The following is a 23,291-nucleotide window of genomic DNA, read 5'->3' as shown; positions in this document are numbered from 1 at the left end:
CTTTTGGTTGGTAGAAACTTGTGATCTGTTCAGCTAATCCATTACAAAAGTTTTTTTTTTTTCTGTTACTAGGATGTTAGAGCAGACACAAAGGTGGTGGAGGAATGACTGTCCAGGAGCTAAAGATGGTGTGAGAGAAATGGTAATTAGGCTCTGGACCTGCAGCATCCCAACCTCTCCACAATCGTTGAAGTCCAACTCAGTCCAGTGGATGGCGGGGGTTCTTTAGTTCATAGTATCATAGTCAATGCATAATGCAGTCCCTGAAGATAGAATTTCTTATCCCTGAAGTGGGGTGTGTCTTGGAATAGGAGTCTTGTTAGATTTCTCAGTATACACAACATTGTGTTCCAATGGTCCATGTATATGATTGTTTCTGGAACTAAAGTGAGAGCAACACCAGGGTGGAAGGAACCAGCCAGGCTTCTAAGCAGTGTGAGCTGGGCTGTCAGTATGTACAGGCTGGTTTGAATGAGTGTGTTTACAGGCATGGCTCTTCTCTGGAGGGCCCACCAGCCAGCAGGCTTCATCTACACCCTTCCTTGCTTCTATTTTCTTATTTTATTCTGCCACAGAATTGTGAGTAAAGTTTTGCTGCTGGGAAAACTAGCTGAGGAGGAAACCCAAGTGTGTGTAAAGAGCGTGCCTCCTGTGGGCATTTCTGGTGTTCTCAGCTGACTTCAGGTGCTGAGTATTGTCTTGACACATGGTGGTTTTAGGACTGGCATGACCGGGGAAGATTTGTAGCGAGAGTGGGAGAGTGAGTAGGGGTTAGGTTGGGCTCAGGGTGGGCAAAGAACACAGGGAAGGGTGCTATTGAGGGCAGTATAGAGGACTGCTCCTGTGAGGGGATGGGCTAGGGCTGAAGTCTGGGAGGATAGACAGGCTAGCTTGGAGAAGCTGTGGACAATGGCTTTTAGGGGCTTATGGAGAAAAATGGACCTTAACATCATTAAGTCATGGCTTTATTCATTATCTCCACATGGCATGCTTCACGGGGTATGGTGGGAAACCCAGAGACCAGGCTATGCACTAGCAGCCTTGGCATTATTCTGGATCTGAATCTGAGGCTCAATATTTGTCATCAGAGTAGACAAATTATTTTAATGCCCCAGGGCTCAGTTTCCTCATCTGTAAGTTAGAGGTAGTCATATCTCAGGGCTGGAGAGATGGCTCAGCAATTCAAATCATTGACTGCTTTTCTGGAGGACCCAGGTTGGGCCCCCAGCACCCAAAATGGCATCTCACAACTATCGATAACTCGAGTTCCAAGGGATCCTGTACACTCTTCTCTCCTCCATAGGAGCCTGAGATGCACTTGGTGTACATACATATATGCAAGTAAAACTCTCATATGCATAAAATAAAAATAAGTAAAATCCTTCTCAAAAGGGCAGTCATGCATCAGTGAAATAGTAAAGCTCAGAGTGTCTGATGCAGAGTTGGTATCAACATGGGTTAGCTTCCTCTTTCCTATTTCTTTTTCCCCTTTTCCATCTGGAAGTATCAGACCCCGTGTCTACTCCACTCCCTGTTGGAGGACAGCTCTCCTTCTAACAAATAAGAACCACTAGTTTTAAGTTAGTGCCCACAGGCACCTGGCCTGTATATATTCCTTGAGAAGTGACAGTAATCTTAGCCTCATCAAGGCAGTTTTTGCCCATATGATCTTGCGAGGTCCTTCAGTCTGGCTGCCTAGTTTGAACTCAAGATGGACCAAACCTTCAGAGAACTCAGTTAGGATCTCAGGTCAGGAAGCGGAGAACAGGTGGAGGCAAGAATCAGAATCAGAGGAGAGAAGGGTGGCAGGTAAGAAGATGAAGGGCCCAGCTCAGGGGAAGGGACTGATAGGAAGGGGAGGGCTCTGTTGGGTGTTTATTTTTTCCTCTTCTAATTGTTGAGTGCTTACCACATATCTGCCAACATCTGGTAACAGCAGGAAGGCAGATTTCTTTTGGTGTTTGTATAAAATTAGAAGGGAGAGATAATACATGAACAGATACATTACAAGATGATTCCAAAGAGAGAAAGGGTGAATAGAGAACAGGTCACTCATTTACTTAGTTAATCAACACAATTTTGAGTGTCTACTCTTTGCTTGTTATTGATCTAGCTCCTGGGAATATTGAAAGAAAGAGAATAATCTTTACCTTCATGAACTTTGCATTTGAAATGAGACAGCCACTTACCCAGTAGATGAATAAATATATAATAAGGCTTAGTTAGTACTATGCAGAAAAATCAAGGGAAGTAACAAAGTAGAGGTGATGGAGGTTTTTTTTTTTTTGATAAAGTATTTAGAAAAGATCTCCAAAAGGAATTGGAACTAGAGACCTGCTTTGAGTAATAGAAGTGATAAAAGAAGCCATACTCCAACCCAGGGGAAGAATGCTCTGGGTGGGCAATGTAGCAGAGATAAGGCTGCAAGCCTGCTGGATGAAAGATCAGGGGATCGATGCGGGGAGCATGAAGCTGGAGTAGGGTTTGGGTCTGAGAGGTAAACAGAACCTTGAGGGTGTGCAAAGGAATTTGGGCATCAGTTCTTCTGAAAGAGCAGCAAATACTCTTCACCACTGAGCATCTCTCCAGCTCTAGTGATTTATATTTTGAAACATGACTGGTTGTTTTATGAAAGACGGACTACCCAGAACTCAGATGACAACTGCAGAGAGGAGATAGATTTTTTTTTTTTAAATCAGAGACTACAGGATTTGTGATGGATTGGGTGCAGAGTTCCAGAGACTTTGTGGAGTCAACACTGCTTCCTCAGGCACTGGGATAGAGGTGTGAGTTCAGAGAGTCATGAGATCATTTGAGGCAGCATCTCAACATAGTTCTTGAACCAAGAGCATCAGCAGCACCACCTAGAGGCTTGCTAGGGTTCAGATTGCCCAGCTTCTCAGCTGAAGGAGAACTTGGTGGCTGGGCCCTTCTGGTGTACCTCAAATCGAGCACTTGGGAGGAGGTGCAGACTGGTTCCTGGGGTCTCCAGTAAGGAGAATGAAGAAGAGAAGGATGCCAGGGCCTTGGTACCAGAAGGGAAAGCAGAGGCTAATGAATGCAGATCCACCAGGCCAGGAGAGCCCGAGATGCACAGATGAGCTAGTTCTTTGTCCTCTTTTCAGTGTGCTAAGAAGTGAGGTCGTGAACTGACAGCAAAGAGGGCAGGTGCTGGAGGTGAGAGAACAAAGTGTGAAACAAGGGGATTAAACAGGTTGATGCCATGAGCCTGCTCATCTCTGCTCTCTGCTTCACAGAGGGCAGGGCAGGTCACAGGTTCTCTGTGCTGCTCACCTCTTCCCACCATGAGTGGAGGCCAGGGTGACAGAAGGGCCCTGGCAGTACCTTCGGGCTGTGTTACCTAGTGTACTCACCTCAAGCCATGTGTGCTATTTAAATCAATGTTAAAATAACCAACAGGAGGAATACCCCTCACTACCATTAGGCATGTTTCCAGTGCTCAGCAGCCACACTGTTGGCTGCTGTACTGCTTGGTGAAGCTGTCTATATAGATAGTCCTGTTATACCTACTGCCTGGCAAAGATCAGAGATCAAGACTGCATCAGTGAGCCGAGCCCAGGGAAGACTGTGTGGCTTAGGGGCCCTTTCCATCGTCCACTAATGTAGTCGGTGACACCTGCAGAGGAGAGACCCTTAGGGGGAGATTGAACTTATGGACCAGTAACGCCACTGTGTCCTTCACACTGCATTTAGGGATGAGCAGGACACAGGCTATGTTGTCAAGTTGCTTCTTAGAGCCAAGTGCTTGGTGTAAATGGTACATGCCTGCTTGTCTCTTGGCTTCCCGCTGTGTTTTGCAGGCTTTAACCCTTCCCAGCAGACAGTCACCCAATGCTTGCCTCTCTGCCTGTGTTTATGCTTCCTGTGGCAGGAGAAGCCAGCTTTCCCATATCCTCCATTGCTGGGACTCAGAGCCCTGGAACAGAAAGTGCTGGGACACTTGCTCCACTGAGAGTAGTGGGATCTGTTAATGGATGTGCTTCCCATGGCACAGACAGGAAGTGACCTCTCTTCATTTCCCTGTGGCAGACTCTAGGACGTGGCTGAAGGCAAGTAGAGATGGAGAAAGAAGGGAAAGTGTGAAATGGTTTGGGTAACTCAAGAGGTCTGTAGGGCAGTTCAGCAAGATAAACTTTTTAGAAAATGTCTTTGGCCTGTTTCTTCTGTTCCATTGCTGCCATTATTAGGCTTAACTCTGTTTGCAGGGCCTGGGTTTCCCCACGTTGTGCAGCTTTTACTGTGGAAATGTGAGCAAACATCTAACCATCCCAGATGGTTATCATCTTCAGTGATAGTCTGAAGAAATGAACTCATTCAAGTGTGACAGGAGCATGCATGCGGTGCTACCTCCAGCCAAAGAAGAGTCTCCTCCCTGCAACTATATATATCCCATATGTCCTCATGGAGGGGAGAGTCTTGGGTACCTTTGTGAACCATGAGTCACCTGCTGAACCTAGCCAAGCATCTTACACATGAGTTGTCCTAACATGAGGTGCCAGTGCTCAAAGGATTTTCTGTATTCTTTTTTGTGATTAGTTATAGGTCGTGAGCAATGAGTTACTTCACTTCTCAGCTGCAATTCCTCCCTAGGCTTCTGTTTCCATCTTTGACTGTTTTACCTCTTGAGCATAGACTCATGCTTCTTTCTAAGCTTTGCTGGTTGGTCCTCAGCTCCAGAATTCCAAATGTCGTGTGCATCACTGTCAGATAGCTTTTCCATGATCACTTCCGCTCTCATGGCTTCAAATGCCACCTATATACTATTGACACTCAGATCTGTATTTTGTAGCCCACATTGATTCCTTGAAGGGCAGAAATGAATACCGTGTGTTCCAGTTAGCATCTCAATTCATTAAGTAGGCAAAACTGGATGGCCAGCAAGCCCCAGGAACCCATCTCTGTTTCCCTAGCTCCAGGGTTATAAGTGGACACCATCACACTGGGATTTTAAAAATCACAGTTATCAGCAAGGTGGTGGTGGCACACGCCTTTAATCCCAGCACTTGGGAGGCAGAGGCAGGTGGATTCCTGGGTTCGAGGCCAGTCTGGTTTGCATAATGAGTTCCAGGACAGTCAGGGCTACACAGAGAAACCCTGTCTTAAAAAAAAAAAAAGAAAGAAAACCCCAAATTATATAATTAATTAATTAATTAATTAATGCACATGTATGTGTGCACACACGTGTGCCACAGTGCACAAGTAGAGTTCCAAGGACAACTTTGAGGAGTTAGCTCTTGCTTCCTTATCTACCGGGTGGGTTCTGGTGATAGAACTCAGTTATCAGGCTTGGAGGGAAGTGCCTTTCTTGCTGTCTCCTCCCTTAAAAAAACACAATTTCTAGGCCATCCACTGAAATGCTTCCCCAGTCCCCTGCACTCATCACATTTTACCCTACATATTTCTCTTTGTCAGCGTTGTAGGCGGCAATCCAGGTTGGACAGGACTTAGAGCTTTTGTGGAGCTCATTCCTATTCTAGATCTTCCTACTCTGGAGGTTGTGTGGGAGGCCAGCTCCCACCTCTTAAAAGGGTTCCTATGAGGAGGAGAGAGGGATAAGAAACTTTTAGATAGAAAGATAGTGAAGAGGAGAAAGACAGAAACACAGGATAGGTTTGGGAGGACCTGGATCAAAACCCAACGACCCCTCCTGCCTCTTCAAAGGGCTTTTTATAACAATGCCAAGGGGCGGGGCAAAAGACCTCCCCCTTGTTAGATCAAAGCACACCGCACAGCCAAGTGTAGACCCTTCCAAACACTTGGTAACCACGCCTGTTGTCAAATCATCCTCTTATGTAGCCCTGCCGGGTAAAGCAAGCTCAGATTCTTGGACCCTGAGTAAGTTCTCACTAGGGAACCTCTGTGGGTTTTTACAAGGTTGAAAAGAACCTTGAAAAGGTTTAACACCAATATCTGTGACTGCAGTTCACACCTTGATCATACCTTTACAGCCTGGAAGAACAATTTCTCATTTTCTTTGCCCTCTAGAATCAGTCTCCAGAGGTAGCTCTGCAGCCAGCTGACTCTGTGTCTGCTCCCTTTGGCTGAGAGATGTCTTGTTCACAATTACATGCCTGGCTTCCTTCTTTGAAAACACCTGATGCCTATAATAAAATTGGAACAGTTGAATATTACCTCAGAGTAACGAGTAGTTCTGACCAGGAAGGTAATTGAATGTATTCATTCACTCACTTCAGCAGTGAGAAGATGTTAAGTTGTCTATGGATGGTGAACCTGCTTTGAGGGTCTGTGTACACAATGCCGTCATACATGGCAGTGAGAAGATGTTAAGTTGTCTATGGATGATGAACCTGCTTTGAGGGTCTGTGTACACAATGCCGTCATACATGGCCATACACATTTGGGTGTATTTTGGATGACATGTTTTATTAGCAGAAAGAGAATGTGCTAGATTTTTGAAATAAACATAAAATGAGATTTCTTCAGCAGGAGAATGTCCTGGTCAGCAGGACCAGGCAGTCTTGAAACAGTAAGAGCAACGCCTTTCCTTTCAGAGGGGAGAGAAGGAGTATGAATGGGCCTTGGAAGGCTTTTGCAGAGAACAATGCCTGAGGTCATACAAGGATCTAGAGAGGAGATAGGTGTGGAGGTTAGGGAACAGCCAGACTGTGAGCTTCAGACCCTCTGGAACATGACTACTTAGTGTGGTTCCACTTGCTTGTGTGGTGGGGACCTGCATGCCAGTGATCCCCATGCCCCATGTTCTCTGTGTTGGCCTCGGCATGAAGGAAGCCTGGCCTGGGAGGAGACAGCACTTACACTTGCAGAACTTCTAATTGGTTAGATCACTAATCTCAGTTGTTCCTCTTCCTCTTGACTTAGCCAGAGCGGAATGCTCCTGTGCTCACAACTGATCCCCAGTAAGGTGGTTCAGCTCCAGAACCTTCACCGTGTGATTAATGCTTTTGCTTTTCTGCTCTATTTCCAGTGAAGTTAGAAGACTTAGTGTTCCCAAGTGACTTCTTATTGCCATAAGGATAAACCATAATTTGCAGATCATCTCTGTGGTGTGGTCCCTATGTCTCTCACAGGGTCTTAACACCTCTTTGCTCCTTTTAACTTAAACCCTTTGGCATTCTTCTTGCTCCTTAAATGTCTTATATTGCCTTGTGTATCTTGGGTAAATTGTGGATGCTCTGCCTTTAGAATAAGTGGTGAATGACTGCTATCACTCAAATAGCTTCAGTGATAAGGTTTGTCCTTTTACCTCTGTATCAAAGATTGTACAAGGGAAGCTATAGGGTAGACCATTTAGTAACTTAATGGTGTCATCAAAAGTCAAGCCACTCCATCTTTGCCTTTTATTATCTCAACACCTTGTTCGGTTTTTATCATGCATGTAAGGTGATGCAGCCAGATTCCCAGATACCACATGTCAACACTAGTGTGCACTAGCGGAAGCAGAGGAGAACATTTCTCTTGTGTATGTCTTGTTATGAACAGGGGAACCTTGAGAAGAAACTAGTTCTCGGCCTTTTTTGTTTTCAGACTAAACTTATCATAGTTGGATTGAAGGAAGTTCTGAGAAACTGGTGTCTCAGTCTGAGTTCTGCCATTGATTATTTGATTTTATTCTCCTGAGATTCCTTCCTTTCTGAAAGGATTGTACCAAATAACCATTTAGTACATTCTAATCCTGTAATGTGTCCAGTCATACCTCATCTGTCCATTAACTCCCCATCCATCTGTGCCTCATCCATCCATCCATCCATCCATCCATCCATCCATCCATCCATCCATCCATCCATCCATCCACCTGTGCCTTCTTTTCGTCTCACCATACATTCATCTTTTATTTGTCTTGTGTTTACTGAGTGGCTATCATTCCCCAGAGATTGTGGTACGCCATAGGGTTTTGATGGGGAACAAGAGAGATGAGGTTTCTATATAATCTTATAATCTAAGGAGAGAGAGAGAGAGAGAGAGAGAGAGAGAGAGAGAGAGAGAGAGAGAGAGAGAGAGAGATGAAATAATCAAAACTAATGGGCTGTTCCAGGGGTGACTGCCTTTGGAGAGTGACAGTTACTAATTGTTTTGGAACACTGTCCTCTGGCTGTGGCATAATTGTCCTCTGAAACTCTCAGCAACTATAATTATCTGCATTAGACCCACACAAGGATGAGCCCATTAACATTCCATCATGGAGGAGGGAGACTCACAGGGCTCTACTCCTTCTTGAGGTTATGTAGGCAGTTAAGAGTTTCTGTAAGAAAGAAATTTCTTCAATGACATAGTCACTTCTAAGTGGCCTGAGCTTCTGTAATAGTCACTGTAATTTAACTTGCCGGAGAACTGATTTAGCCTGGAATAAAACTGATATTTTGGTCTGTTTTTGGTGCTGTGTCTGGGGTGAATGGATATTTGTTCTCCAAGGAAAAATTCATATAGTATCCTTGGCTTTGGGAGCAGGCACAGGAGAAACAGATGTCCAGGGCTATCTGACAGCTTGAACTGTGGTGGGCAAGACATTTCTAACATCTTTGGGAAAGAAGCAAAAAAAAAATTCATTATTATATGTTAGTTTCATTCTTTTTATCTAAAATTAAAAAGTAGGGTCTGGAGAGATGATGACTCAGGGGTCAACAAGCACTCACTGGTCTTGGTTCCCAGCACTCACATGGTGGCTCACAACTGTCTAACTCCAGTTCCAGGGGATCTGACACCCTGTTCTGGTCTCTGTGGGTCCTGTACAAATGTGTTGCACAGACATGCATGCAGGCAAACACTCAATACACATAAAATAAAAATGAATGAATCTGGAAAAAAAAAACTTAAGGGTAACTGAAACACAATAAAATAAGTAGGTGTTAACTGTCTGGATTGATAGGTTTTTATAATAACATGAGTATAAAGCCTTCACCTCCACACAGAAGTATTCCCGCCCACACACCTCCTTTTGGCTTGTTCACTGTCATTTTGTGTCTGGTTCCATTTTGCTTAGCACAGTGTTCTTAGATTTACTCCCATTTTCTGTTGCTGGTGGTTCATTTTTATTACCTATCAGTCTTCCCTTGTGTGAGTGTAGTCAGTGAGAGTCTAGGAGTAAAAGTATGAGGTTATAAAGTAGACGTCAGCACCCTACTGCAAAGAGTTAGAGTCTCAGCTGTCCTCCATTCTTGTTGACACTTGATACTTTTAGCTTTTGACTTTCATCATTCAATATGCATGTGGTTGAATCTGTGTGGTTTTCTGCAGCACTTCTCTGTTGGCATTTTGCATCTCTTCTTGCGTGTTTCCCTTTCTTCAGGCATCAAATTGTTTATTTATTTACGTTCTTTGCATTTAATTACATTTGTTTATTTTATTTTGTGTGCATATGTACGTGCGTGGGCACCTGCATGCCATGGTGTGCATGTGGAAGTGAGAGGACAGCTTGCAGGAGTCACTTCTCCTTTTGCCATGTGGGGCTGGGGGTCTAGCTCAAGTCATCAGGTTTGGTGGCCAGCACCTTTTCCTGACGAGCTGTCCTGCAGGTGCTAATATTGTTATTTTTAAATAACTCATTACAAGGGTGCTTTTTTCCCACCCTGGCTTCATTTTGCCACATACACTTGTTGTATGTGCTTTTCATGGTCTCTGACTTACCCCTTCATATTCTTGCTGGTGCTTTTTGTAAGGAGAAAAATTTGAATGTTAATGAAGTCCAATATATTATTTTCTTTTGTAGTTAGCTTTTGGGTTTAAAAATAAATCATTGTGTATTCTAAACTTGAAGAAACGTTATATCTTAGAAATTTATCTTTCCAGCTTTTATGTTTGTTCTGTGATACATCTTGAATTAATTCTCTTGTGTGATAGGAGATTGAGGTTGAAGTTTGTTTTGAAAAACACATGTTTTCAGCTGGAGATATGGTCAAGAACATTCATTCCTTTTGCAGAGAATCTAGATTCAGTTCTGAGCACCCACATGGCAGCTTACAATCATCTGTAACTCAGATTCCAGGGGGGATCTGATGCCCTCTTCTGGTCTCTGGAGGCACTGCATGTACATGGTGCACATATATATGTGCAGGCAAACACCTATACACATGAGATTAAAATAAACAAATCTTTTTTTTTTTTTTTTCGAGACAGGGTTTCTCTGCGTAGTTTGTGCCTTTCCTGGAGCTCACTTGGTAGCCCAGGCTGGCCTCGAACTCACAGCGATCCGCCTGGCTCTGCCTCCCGAGTGCTGGGATTAAAGGCGTGTGCCACCTCCGCCTGGCAACAAATCTTAAAACAATTACAGATCTTCCTTTTCCAATTTCATTGACTTGGTGACTTTGTCAACATTCATTTGTTATGTTTGAGTCTACTCCTGTGCTCTCCATTCTGCTCAATGTTCTGTATCTTTATTTATATTCTCTTACAGTGTTAGTTGTTGCAGTGTTAGGAAAGTCTTGAAATCAGGAGTAGAAGAAATCCAATCCTGTTGTTTGCTTATGCTGGAGCCTTTGCATTTTAACTGTAATTTTAGAATTAGCTGCATATGTCTTCAGAAAAATTCTGCAAGGAATTTTGATTTTGAGTTAATGAAATCTATGATCAGATCATGAACAACTAAACAAGTTTTCTGTGTCCTAGGCTATAAACAGTATATATCTTTCCATTGATTAAGGCTTAAAAATTCTTGTAATTGTTTTATAGTTTTTAGCATATAGGTGCATATCTTTCACTGGGTTTACTATTTATTGTTATTATATATTATTACTATTATTAATTTTATACTAGGGATTCAATCAAGGTACTCTTGTAACCTAAGAACTCTTCTAGGTTATATTGAGCCACATATCCTTACCAAAATTTATTCTATACTAATGACATATATTTTAATTTTAATTATTTGTTACTATTTTATAAGATTAGAACTTGTCTGTATATATCGACTATTCATTTTTCAAGCTTTGTTAAACCTATTTATTTGGCCTGAGAGCTCTGTGACCAGATTCTGTAAGATGTCCTTTATCTGCAATTATGTCATCTCTGAATGATGATGTCTTATTTCCACCTCTTCCTTTTTTGTGTGTTTTTGAGGCAGGATTTCTCTGTGTAACAGATCTGGCTATCCTGGAACTCTCTTTGTAGACCAGTCTGGCCTTGAACTCACAGAGATCTATCTGCCTACCTCTGCCTCCCAAGTACTGGGACTAAAGACATGTGCCAACACGACCCGGTGACTTCTATCTTTTCAATAATATGTATTTATTTCTTTTCTTGCTTTATTGCAACTAGTATGGTGTCTAGTGCAAGGCTGAACATTCTTGTTTCAATCCTAATGAGAGGGCATCCAATGCTTCATTATTATGATGGAACCGGCAGGGTCTATTATTGACCCACTCTATTAGAGTGAAAAGTTGTCACCTGATCCACATTTGCTGAGAGTTGTGCTTAAAAATATTACAAATGATCATTTCATTGCGGACATTTTCTGCATCTGTTGAGAAGGCCTGGTGGAACTCTTTGCTTCATTCAGCTTTGAGAACCATTGCCTCACTAAGAAAGGAAGTGTTCAAGGGCAAAAGTTCACAATGTTTTGATAAAGATAGCAGATGGAACTGACTCTTTTTTGAGGTTTAAATTTTTTTTTAACAACACTTTTATGTGTTTGTGTGTTTTCTCCATTGCTTGTGTGTGCTCAGTGTCTGTGGAGGTCGGGAGATGGTGTTAGCTCCCATGAGACTGGAGTGACACACAATTGTGAGCCACCATTTAGGTGCTTGGAATCCATCTTAGATCCTGCAGAAGTCCCCTAGCCACAGAACAGTCTCTCCAGCCCCAACAGCATCATTTCCAACAGCATTGTGGTTTTTTTTTTTATGAAAAATTTATGTATTCTGGAAAGCAGAGACCCATGAGCTTAAAAGACATTTCTTTTTAGAAAGAATTCTAGATTTTTTAAAAATTAATCAGAAGAAAATAGTTGAACAGAAATTATTGACCCTCCTTGATCTGGTCAAAGAAATTCCTCAAATTCATCTTTTGTCATGGTTTTTTGGACACTGAAAGCTGGAATCAGGTCTGATTGGTCCTACATCAATCATACTTGTTTTGACTGTCTATCTTTTTAAGCTTGTGATTTTAGCTAACTCTCATTGTTCTGCATTGGAGCTTTTCATATTTAGGGTAGTGATCTCTCTGGGAGCAATCTGGCATGGTTCTATTGTCTTCTCTCAGAAACTCCAGTTAAAAGATGCCTCTTTTCATCAACAAGTAAAACAAAAACTTTGAAGCTGAAGATGATATCAGTGGTAGTCTGCATATATGCTTAATCCTTAGTTTTGAACAAAAATGTGGAGCTGTGTCTCATTGGCCCATCACAGGGCACTTACCCAACCCTAAGTCAGAACTATGCGGCAGTCTGAAGGATAAATGATGCTAATTGGCCAGACCTGGTCACATTTCTAGCCATGGGGGTAGGGTCAGTGCCTGGGTGAGTGAGAAACCACCCAGTAGCTCATGTAAGGAGGGGGAATGCAAAGTAAGCAAGACAAGAACAAGACAAGACAAACCACCCACACTCACAACCACCCACCCAAGTACCTCCAGGTTCTTGGATAGTTTATCTGTTGGTACATAGCAGAGAAATGTACTTGAATTTCAGTGGGGCTGCCCTTTAGCAGTCTCTGTGGGTGTTCTTTGTGTAAGATGGTTAAGTGAATGCTTGTTGATATTATAGTTCATTGGATTTATAGTGGACTGAGCAAATATACCGTAAGAGTGTTGACTCATGAATTGATGTTGACCTGGAAGATAGACCCAAAGGCCATGCTGTCTGGTTTTGTAAATAATTCACTTTAGGCTGGCATTTCTTCTCAGCAACTTGGATGAAGCAATCACAGATATATTTATAAGAGTTTTAGATTAACTGCTCCTGGAATGTTGGATTTTTTCTTTTAGTTAACTTATGGAAAAATGTAGGAATAATATATGACCTCTAAATTTTTATTTTTCACTGTGGAAGCATACAAATATTATGATAACTGCCATCTATTCATTTAGCCAACATTTTACAGTGGTGAAATAGATCTGTCTCATAAGAGAAAAAGAAGGCCACAATGTCACGCTAGAAGACAGCTCTCCCCAAGAAGGGATAATTGGCTGCCTTATATTGACATTAAAATAAAATAACATAGCAGATATTGCACAAACAATTGCAATACAATTTCAGTTTTCAAAATTGCAACAATTCTAATTCATGTAATTTCCCCTCTTTCCATTTGTTATTTTAGAAATCTGTACTTGACAGTGCATCATAGCATGGAACCTTGATGTCAGCCTGTGGACTTGATTGCATTCAGACTTTTTAGAAAGTTTGGGATTAAATAGCTTTGATGAGAGTTACAGAAGAATGATACTGCTCATGATTTGTCCCTCAGTTCAGATTCTTTCCCATTATACCAAGAGTGGTTGAAAAACACTTATCCTACTCAAGTCATAAATGCACACTTTGATCTGGCACATTGGGGCCGTTCCTGTGACCTTTCCCTAGAGAACATGGGAAAGGCCATGGAATCTGAAGTATGCAGGAAGGATGAAGGCCATTCACCTAGAGGCTCCCTCAGCAGAGATGTTCAAAACCCCTCATCATTTTGACGGAGGCTGGCAGGGAGGGAAATTGCAAGCCAATAATATGCTCCATCTAGGCTGGAGCTGTTCCTAGGCACCTCTGGAGTGGTGAAATGGTGGTGGTGGGGATAGACTCCTTGCTGGACATAAGAAACAGGGCTTTAAGAATGTCAATAGGCTGGACCCAGGAACCCACTGACAAGATGGGATTTCAGGGATTAGTGTTTAGCTCTTCCTCATGACCACAGCCTCACCTGTACAAGAATAGGACTGTCTTGAGAGCAATTTATGTGAAAAACATCTTAAGGTTTAACTAACTCAAGTTCAGAATGACTCAGAAGAGCCAACATTATCAGTCTGAGGCCTCCTTAATCGGGGACATAATGTCAAGATCCTGGGTGATAAAGGGAGGTAATGGTTGCACTTCAGCATGATTATCAGCATTCTGGACCAGGTCATTCTTATTTCTGGGGTCTCTTCTTGTGATCTGTGTGTGACCAGTAGCTGTGGCTGCTGCTCACTGTATGCCGGCACCATCCCCCATGTGTAGCCACCAAAATGATCTCCAGGCACATAACCTCTGAAGGGTAAGGACAAATGACCCTGGCCGTGAGCAGACACAGAGAAGTGTCTCTGGAGCATGAAGTCAGTTCTGAGGGCTCTGTTATACCATGAATATTCATACACAAACTTAAGCCTGGAGTACTGGGATGAACAAACACCATTTCAGTTTGTTGGGGGAAGCTAAGAGTGCTGGGAAGGCAGGAGAAATGTTTTTTATGAGGTGGTGTTAGGGATAGCTGTTGGGGAAGGATAACCATATTTAAACCTCTCCTTCCTTTACCCTCAGCTTTTCACCCTGTGACTCCTTCCTTTTTTTCCCCTTGCTCTCTTCTGGGATTCATGTAACTTCCTACTGAGTATTTTTTATTGTAATAAATAATAATTGTATGTATTTTATTGTGACAAATACATATATAATACAATACTTCAGTCATCAAAGCAGGTGATTCAGGAGCAGTCCCTGTGTTGTATAGCTGTGGTCTCCTGTCGTCTTCATTATCCTGAAGGACCCACTCAGTTTTGTCTCCCTTCCCACCTCTGAGCACAGAGAAGCCTTCCTGGAGTCCCCAGCCTTGTATAGCCCTCCACCCCATGTATGGTGGGGACTGTGTTGTAGAAGGCAGTCCTCTGAGCAAGACAGCTACTGCCTTCATCACATCGGCTATGCCTGCTTGCAAGTGTCAGTCACTCTGTAGGTGACCGCTCACCCATATTCTGTGAGCAAGCCTAATAAATTCATTGGCTCCCTGGATGAACTTTGCTGGAAAGGTACTTTGGTTTGTATTGGAGGTGAGGAGGGGTTGGGTGTTGTTTACATCTCCTCAGGGAAGGAATTCTCCCAACAGATGATGAGATTCAGAGACTCCCAGCAGCCCTCATATCCTCTTAGCCCACCTCAGCTGGGCTCTCATGGCTTCTCCTCCGTGGGTGTGTATCCCATAGACCGCCCTATGCAATACTCCCCAGCCAGTGTTCAAACTCTTCTTATTGCATCTCCTTTGTCTAAAGTGAGCTTCCCATACTCTTGACAAACTTCAAGCTCTCATCTTGGCACCATCTGCCTCCTTTTGGCCGATCCCATGAGGGCCATTCAGTCATCTTTTCTAAAGTTAGCTGTTCTATGTTCTATCAGCTTCTCTGCTGTGCCTTCTGCCTTCAGAACTGGCTATGATAACCTTGTTTTTCTTCTATCAAATATGTCTGCTGTTTTCTATTAATGTGTCACGGCAAACATATCAGTATGGCATAACAAATTACCATAGGCTTGGAGGATTAATCCATAGATACTTACCCTTACAATTCTTGGAGCTGGGAATGCCCAGATCAGTGTACCAATGTAGCCAGGTGCCATGAAGGTTCCTCTTTCTGGCTTTTAGATGCCACTTTCATGCTATGCCCTCACATGATATAAATAAGGATAATGATCTCTGGTATCTTCTTAATAATTTTTTTCCTTTTTCTAATGCATGTGTTTTGTCTGCACATATGTCTGTGTGCTCTTGGAAAGCCAGAAGAGGGTATCGAATCCCTTGGAACTGGAGTTACTAATAGCTGTGAGCTGCCGTGTGGAAGAGCAGCTAATACTATTAACCGCCGAGCCATCTCTCCAGGCCCCTGTGTTATCTTCTTAAGGGCATCAATCTCATCAAGAGGCTCCCACCTTCAAGACCCCATTAAAAACGAATGACCAACTATGGGTCCCATACCCTAAGCCAGTGTATTGGAGGCTTCAACATCTGAATTTGGATGGAAGTGTCGTTTTCATATGCTCGTCTGTCTCCTTCCCAAAACAGCCCATCATTAAGCTTCCTCTTCCAGTCCTTACTTCACACTGCAGCCAGCCCTAGTCTTCCATGGGACTTGTCAGGTTGTTATCTCACACAGATTGTAGCTGGAGGAATCCACACTGTCCCTAGCAAGGCATTTGAGACTTTTCATGACGCTGTTCCTTCCATCTTTCTATTATCATCCCCACCACTTCCACATCCCACTGACAACCCTGCGGGGATGCTTCAACTTCAGGATGCCTGTCTTTGTTTGATGCTTTGTCCTGCAGACGTGTCTGTGCCTGGGATTCAGCCCCTTTGATGTTCTTCACATGTACCCCATCTTTTCTTGACCCATCCTGGTCAAGAGCACGGCATTCTTTCTCCTGGTAGATGATATTCCAAGATCCTATGTAACCCACCTTTGCTCTGCCTTCTTTTACGTTTGGTTTCACCTTCATCTCTTAGAGAGGAGACTTCTCCAGGGCGGGAACTCTACCCATTTGCACTCGGTTAATGCCAGGGCCTTTCACACTTACAGACCTTCAACATCCTGCATACTAGATATGTTAGATTCACTCTGCAGAGAGAGAAAGGGCAAATGCCAGACAACAGCCAAGAGGTCTTGATTTTGATTTAATCAAAGGACAATTGCGTTGAGTGAGAATTGATCAATAATGAAGAGGCTAAGAGAGGCACTGAGTACTTGCTTCTGATAACATTCAAACAAAAGCTGGGAAGACAATCTTTTAGAGTGTTATAAAGAGAATTCCTGAATTCTGGAGGCTGTTAGAAGTTGCCTAAGGCTGTTTCTCACTTTCAGCACTGTTGACATTTGGGAGTGGGTGATTCATTTTTTTGTGGGGTGAGAGCTGTTCTGTGTGTTAAAGGATAGTGAACAGTGTCTTTAATATCTATCTACTAGGTACCAGTAGCATTCCAAGGTTGTGACCTAAAAAATGTTCCCAAGCTATGACAAATATTCCTGGTAGACAAAAATTACTCAAGTTAAGCATGATTGCTTTGGGGTCCTTTCTATCAGTAATGTATTTAGTATTTGGCCCTATTTTCAAAGTAATTATCTCAGAATCAATAGAAATTCTGTGGGTTGGGAAAATGGAAAACTGTGAAGATATTTTTTTTGTTCTTGTTGAGCTTACCTTGTGCTGTGTCAATCTGTGAAGTGGGGAGATTTACTTCCCATTGTGGTTTGAGTGTAAATGTCCTTCCTACATAGGCTCATGTGTTTGAACTCTTGGTCTGAGATAATGCTGCTTTGGGCAATTGTGGACCCTTGAGGTGGTACAGCCTCACTACAGAAAGTCTGTCATTGCTGGTGGGTTTTAGGTTTTATAACTTGGCTTCACTTCTCTGGTCTTGGCAACATGTTCTACCAAGTTGTGAGGAGGTGGGGGATTCCAGCAGCCTTGTCTGTGGCCACAGAGACCCGGCCACCATGCCTTCTCTTCCATGGTGGACTCTCAAACAATGGGCCTGAACAAATCCTTAAGATGCTTCTTATGAGGTGTTTAGTCATGCAGAAAAGAGGAATAACTCACATGTCGCAGATGGAGAAGCTGGGGCTTAGAAGTTACACAGCTGGTCAGTGGCACGCTGGGTCTCAGCTGCAGATTTCCTGGCAGAACCTGTCTTATTCCTCTGCTTTCTTCTTCTTCCCCCAAGTGGTCTCTTCACTGCCTTTATGCTCATCTCTCACACCCACCTTTCTCCCTTCAGGAGCCTCACATTCAAAATCTGAGGCTGTTCTAGTGTTTGCTTCTTGTAGTTTTTCCACAGAGCCCTGGCTCAGTGCTCACTTACAGGGGTCTCAGGTGTCCAGAGCATCCTCAGTCCTCATGGATGGAGGGCTCACTGAAATACCTTGACATCTAGGTGTTCCCATCTGATGCAGTTAATGGCTTGTTTTAGGTGAGGCCAACATGTCAGTAAGGTCTGAGAACCTTAAATACCAATAGAGCCACAGCACCACGAACACTGACAAACATCTTTATTCTTCTTCCATTCTGCCAAAGCAAGGCCTCTAACCTTCTGGGCAAGACTTTAGAAACAAGCTCTTCCTAGGTCCCTCCTAAGGGATATTGCCATTCATTCTTATAGTTTCACCCACCTGTGAACACATTTTTCTTTCTGCTCTACTCTAGCCAGTCTGGAAGCTTCTGGAAACAAGGTCACCACTGTCTGGGTTGACAGAGCTCGTACAATTCACTACATTATGTCCAGGAAGCTATGCCTGAAAGACTTCAGAGAGTCAAGTCTTTTTTTTTTTTTTTTGGTTTTTCGAGACAGGGTTTCTCTGTGCAGTTTTGCGCCTTTCCTGGAACTCACTTGGTAGACCAGGCTGGCCTCGAACTCACAGAGATCCGCCTGATCTGCCTGCCTCTGCCTCCCGAGTGCTGGGACTAAAGGCGTGCGCCACCACTGCCCGGCGAGAGTCAAGTCTTAAGGGATCCAGGTGTCTTCACCATTTAGGCCTCATCTCAGAATAGCAGGGTAGAGCTGGGTCCAAGCTGATGAGGATGCTTGTTCCAGTTAATTCACATGTAGGTTCCTGGCCACTTTGGTCTGAATCCTTGAAGTCTCTCAAAGAAATACCCCATGCCATGTAATCTTGTTCTGGAGACGGTGAATGCTCAAGCCTTACTTATAAGAAATAGTGATTCTATGATGTCATGTGCACATGGGGAGGGGGTAGCCCTTAACTATTGAATTTGGCCTGAACTCATGCTTTCCTATGAAAAGGAAAAGAGATACGGCACTAGGATTGAACTCTGCCAACATTTCCTGTGACATGAACGAAAGGTTTAGCACAGAGCCCCAGCTGCCATGCTGTTGTTGGCTGTGTCTGACTCGTCCCTTGGTTGCCCCGACATGTACGGCTGGTTCAAGCCTCTGCTACCTGGTTGACAGCTGGGATGCTGAGGACCAACCACATCTGGAACTGTGACTGGAGAGATACGGAAGCTCTAGGGTGTATATAAATCTTTAGACTTTGGATGGGAAAAATGTAGATTATTGCCATTTCTCTGCTGCTTAAGGCATGGAGGGAGGAGGAAGACAGAGTCTGCAGAGGAAGAAGAGGAGGAGAGAAGGACGCGAGTAAACAGGGCCCTTAGTGATAGGCTAACCCCACACTTACCAGGCAAGATCCTGAAATTTAACATATGGGATATTTTGACGGAGCGATGACATCTGATGTTCGGCAGCACAGCAGGGTAATTGGTTGGCAACAATGATTGCAGATTTCAAAATCGCTATTAGAGAGGATCCGAATGTTCCCAGCAGAAGGGGATGATAAATGTTTAAGGTGATGGATAGCCCAATTATCTCCTCTAAACATTACTCATTGTATATGTGTATTGAAATATCAGACTGTACCCCATAAGTATGTACCAATAAAACGGAACAAAAACAAAAACAACAGCAAAAACCTTTCAAGATCTGTCAGGACTTCCGGTATGATTGATGTAGGCGTGCATGTGCCTGGCTTGGGAATCTTACTCTCTTTTTTCTTTGTTTCTTTTTACCACAAAAATGGAAGTTTGGTATTCATCCATTTGGCAGTGTCTGTTCAAGATTCAAAGGCCACTGCCAAGCTACCCAGCCTCATTTGGCCCCTCTGAAGACTCGGGTCTGTGGGAAGGAAGGGACAGCTGAGTTACTCCAAACCCACAGCTCCTCAGAGGCATGCCAGAAGCTGTTCTTATCGCCATGGGAATGAAAATTAGCTCCTTTTCATGAAGATTCAAACTGCTGCCTTGTTTATTTTTGACAAAGATTCAAGCTTGTTCTGTGCAAACAGGAAGTATGTGCGTGTCTGAGTGTGTATGTGTGTGTGTCTTCTGTCATGTGAATCTCTGTGTGTATCTGTGTATGTGTGTGTGTGTGTGTGTGTGCATGTGTGTCTTCTGTCATGTGTATCTCTGTGTGTGTATCTGGCACATGTGTGCCTGGCATGTGTGTGTGTGTGTGTGTGTGTGTGTGTGTGTGTGTATGTGTGTCTTCTGTCATGTGTATCTCTGTGTGTGTATTTGGCATGTGTGTATCTGTGTGTGTGTGTGTGTGTGTGTGTGTGTGTGTGTGTATGTGTGTGTCTTCTGTCATGTGTATCTCTGTGTGTGTATCTGGCACGTGTGTGCCTGGCATGTGTGTGTTCCTTTCTCTCTCTGTGTAGGGGGAAGTGGTGGTGATGGACTTCTGATTTGCTCCACTCACAACCACTGTTAAGATGCCTGGTGTTAGGAAATGTCAGCTGGTGACAAGGTGCATCTCAAAGTCACGTGACATCAGGTGAGACATGATCCTTACACTCGAATCCTGAGAAACTCCGTGTTCAATGGACCCCACCCATTCTCTTCCACTTCAGACCTGTTCTGGGTTGGGGAGGGGTCAGAGTTCAAGTTTATGCCAAGTCTTAGAGCATCTGGGTAAAGATATCTCTCTCACACAGTTATAGCCCCCCCCCTCTCTCTCTGTGTGTGTGTGTGCAGTAAACAGGAGAAAACAGCAACATATACATAGGCTTTGCATCTAGTTCTCCAGGAGTTAACAGGCTTCATTTTCTTGAGGAGTGCTAGAAATGTTTTGTTGCCTCTGCTTAATCTGAGATTTGTTTGTAAAGCTCCCTAAATAAAACTTCCACTTGGGAGGTTTGGCAAATTGTTCAGTCTTGAAGACCTGATTCTCCCAGTCTGTCAAATTCTCAGCAAGGGATGACTCTAAAATGTCTCTTTGGTCTTATGTGTTTTGAAACAAACTCTGAAGCAAGGGGGGTGGGGGGATTGTATTTGGAAGGAGACCTGGAAGCCAGCTTGCTTTGTATGTGAGATATGACAAGATTCTTATAGATTTGCTTTAAAAAATGAAATCTCAGAACTTGTAGTCTGACATCCCTGGGGCCATCTGATAAATGCTCATGGCTTTGCGACACCACACACCACTTTCCTCTCCCTCCATTTCACATTTATTTCTTTGAAAGACTCACCAAAGCCTTAACTTAGAAGGGATTTGGTAGCCTTTGCAGAGGAAAAACCTTCTCAGGAGAGAATTTTATGGGTGCATGAAACACCTGGTGCATGCCGTCACATGAAGGGCTTGTCAGATGTCGACCTGTCTAGATCATGGATTCTTTGCAGGTCTGCTTGTGTATCTTTGATTGAACTATGTGATGTCTTGTTTCAAGCTACTTTCTTAGTGAGTGGTGTGCCCTTTGGTTTTGGGATTTGATCCCCAATTGTTTAGAAATATCTTCAATAAAAAATGCAGTAAGCACGGCTTCAGGTGCTATGGGGGGCTATGAGAGGGGGTGAATGAACCAGAGCACACGTGGTCTTTCTCTTAGATAGGAGCCATCTAGAAACAAAAGCTGTGCTGATACACGAGTTCTTTGTACACAGAACACGTCTGCTGTTACGGACGAGCCTTCTCCAATGGCTGCTGTCAACCTTGTCATATTTTATTCATGAGTTGTGTGTGTCTGGATGAAATAAGAAAAGCCAAGCTCCACATCATAATTATGGTATAAGAAGATAAAATTGTTATTATTGTGACATTTTTTTTGAAGAATTTAAAAATCTTCCTAATAATTCATTTGGAAAAGTTTCTGAGAATGACTGAGTGTGTAGCACATATTTATGCTGTTTGGAGGCTCCTGCACTCAGTTATGCTGGGATGCACAGGGACAGGCTCCATGCATACAGTGAATGAGAGCATCATTACGGGGAGGGCTCCAGCAAGACTTCCACAGAAGTGAAAATGCTGACAGCTACCTTTCCATCTGCCATGTTCACATTATCACTACGTAGTTGATCCAAGTGCTGTATTCTTTCTTGCTTTTCAAAAATCTCACTATTTTTGTACAGTGGGGCACCTGAACCATCTGATGTGTCTGGTCTGGGGAAAATGTGTCATAAGAAGCCCACCTAAAAGGTATATGCATACCGCACAGATGTCGAGGATACAACACAGGTTTTAGACAGTAAGCTCAAGCCTCCAGTTTACATCATGCATTGAGAAAGTAGGCTGGTGTGCCTTAAGGAAAAGATGTGTCAGGCTCATTAGAAAGCCAACTGTTGTCACACAGGTCTCCTCTGCTGACTCAGGGCTTAGGTGATTCTTGTTTATTAAGACTGATCTGGTGATACTTCCAGACCTTCATGCTTGTGGCCTCCCCTGACTTGGGTCCAGATGACACATGGACTCATTGTGGCATGCCTTCCTTAGCATTTATTACCCTGGCTGTGGTACCTTGCTCACACTGCCTGACTGAAAGCTGTCTGGAAAGACTGCAGAATGTAAGCTTTCCCATGTATTCGATATGGATACCCATCCTGTATGATGTCATCCCACCCTGGCTCACAGCCCAGGAGGAAAGTGAATGATATTTTTAATACCATTCATGTTGGTGGCCATGTGCCCATCATATAGATTCTGTGGTAGACAGGTCATTGTTATCATTTGCAGCTGTTTTCTGGAGGAGACCATGAGCCTGAGAGGCATTAACTGACACCCTGGATTTCAAGACTGACAGTAGATCACAGGTCTTCTGACCCCCAAATCCCACCTCAGTGCAGGACCAACCTTCTTGACACTTTTTAGATCACAGCGCATAGGAAAATGGATGTTTATAGAAAATACTGGTGAACAGGAAATGAATTTTTGTTTTATGTGTTAACGCTTGGTTTTCATGAGGGCTGAACAGATCCATACCTGTTACCAGGGCTTGGGTAACCTGTGGAGAACCAAGAGTGGGGAGCCTAGAGAAACATCAAGGGCTATAAACATGGGGGTGATGGAAGGCCCAGGTGAAAGCCAGGAAGGACCTTTGAGGGGTTCATGTGTAGTATATAGGTTATAGGTTGTATGTAATGTTGGTTCAAGGTCAGGCCATGACTGGGAGGATCCAAGATCCCAGAACACAGGGGTCAGCAGGGAAATAACAGTGATATGTACCTGAGAGGGACTGTAGTGCTGGTAATAGCAGCATGCACCATCAGCCTCAGCATCCATGCTTTGCCTCCTGAGGAAAACAGGCCATGTGTTGTTGGGGCAGCTCACCTCACCTCATATTTTACTGGATATTTCAATTTCCACACAAACACTTCTTTGTTAGTCAGAGTTCTTTGAAGGAACAGAACTGAGAATCTATCTCTGTCCCTCCATCCATCCATCTACTTAACCTATCTCTATGGGATTTCTTAGAGTGGCTAGCAGGCTGGGGTCCAGGTAGTTTTATGATACCTGTTTCCTGATGGAAAGGCCAAGAATCTGGTAGTTGTTCAGCCCATGAGGCTAGATGTCTCAGCTGTCACAATCTGGTGCTGGAGTCCAGGAGGATTCCTAGAGAGCTTCAGGGCTTCA

The 23,291-nt window shown here is 43.5% G+C and overlaps 1 protein-coding gene across 3 annotated transcripts in view; it reads left to right on the top strand.

Moving 5' to 3' along the window:
* The window catches only part of Nell1 (neural EGFL like 1), an 850,243-nt gene that overhangs the window by 50,898 nt on the left and 776,054 nt on the right, over positions 1-23,291 (top strand). The window lies entirely within an intron of this gene.

This window comes from Peromyscus maniculatus, chromosome 1, assembly GCF_049852395.1.
Source record: "Peromyscus maniculatus bairdii isolate BWxNUB_F1_BW_parent chromosome 1, HU_Pman_BW_mat_3.1, whole genome shotgun sequence".
Classification (NCBI taxonomy): Eukaryota; Metazoa; Chordata; class Mammalia; order Rodentia; family Cricetidae; genus Peromyscus; species Peromyscus maniculatus.
This window is presented reverse-complemented; position numbering and strand designations above follow the sequence as displayed.